General features: G+C 30.1%; 1 pseudogene; it reads left to right on the top strand.

Moving 5' to 3' along the window:
• Positions 1–250: 250 nt before the first annotated feature.
• On the top strand, positions 251–350 carry LOC138804157 (U6 spliceosomal RNA; annotated as a pseudogene).
• The last annotated feature ends 951 nt before the right edge of the window (positions 351–1,301 follow it).

Raw genomic sequence — 1,301 nt, 5'->3', positions numbered from 1 at the left:
TTATCTATAAAAGCTTCAAAATATTATCAAATTTAAAATGAAAACGACAAAATAGTCATTGACAAAAAATTGCAAATGTGAGCAATCAACCAAACAATATAAGTTTTTTCCACTATACACAGAAATTTAGAGAAATAAGATCAATAGCATTTTTAGTAACAATAAGGGTTCCTTGTTGCAAATAGGCAACCAAGGATATATGCCTGTATAAAGATTGCATCGTTAACTACTTAAATTAAGAGGATACTCCATGCTTCAGCAGCAGGTTTACACAAATTACAACAATACAGAGATTAAGATGGCACTTGCACAAGGATGGTATGAAAATTTGTAAAGTATTACATATTTTTTCATTCTTCAAATGCAAGAAGTGAAAAACAGTTATTAAAAAGTTGATTACAAAAATACAAGTGTAACAAAACCTGTAATTCATAGAATTAAAGGTTAGTTTGACATCAGTGTATTAAATCTTCACCTTCGATAGGCCCTTAGATAGCATAACGTTTACAATACTTGAAATTACATAATATTATCATTTTATCCCAAAGAAATAAAATAATATAAGGACCTAGGAAAAAAGGAATCTTAAACTTTTTCTATATGGAATGTAATCTGAAAGGACACATTTATTAATGAACCTATGTATTATAAAACAATGTAGACTTCAAAGTATTATATCTAGAAGACAATGAAATAGATTAGGGACTTTATACAAACTTAGATACTTTTTTCATACAAGCACCAGGTATATCTTTAATTACTATACTATTCTTTTCAACAGATATGATAAAATTAAAAAAATAACAAACTCTGCAGAAATCATTATAAATGCATACGAACAACTCTTGAATATATTTTGACATCAAAGTCAGGCAATTCACGTGGAAGAATACCATGGAATCCATAAATTTTTTAATTAAGATATTGCTTCTGTTTTGTATTATGAAAATATTTTGTAGGGCCACAGAGGATGGACTGGCACTTTTGAAATTTAAGAAACTTAATCAAACCATTACTATGTAGGAGAACAATTTGTACAGCCTTCCACAACTTCAAAGAGGTAGTGATACATATTTATCCTTTTGGCAATATCAGATGAGGTTTCTTCCAAGTTGTTTTTCAGACCTGGTTTGATATCATGGTTCAACAGAAGGAGATACAACATATCTTTGCTATTTCTATCCCCAGCAACAATATTCAAGGGGGTCAAGAGGCCTTTAGTTTGGGGATTGTTATCTGCATCATGATGAAGTACGAAAGAATCCATTCTGGTATTATTCCACATATACGCACTGTGAAGG

Source organism: Dipodomys merriami, unplaced genomic scaffold (assembly GCF_024711535.1).
Source record: "Dipodomys merriami isolate MVZ:Mamm:240054 unplaced genomic scaffold, mDipMer1.0.p SCAF_359, whole genome shotgun sequence".
NCBI lineage: Eukaryota > Metazoa > Chordata > Mammalia > Rodentia > Heteromyidae > Dipodomys > Dipodomys merriami.
The sequence above is the reverse complement of the archived record's forward strand: the minus strand, read 5'-3'. Positions and strand labels throughout refer to the sequence as shown.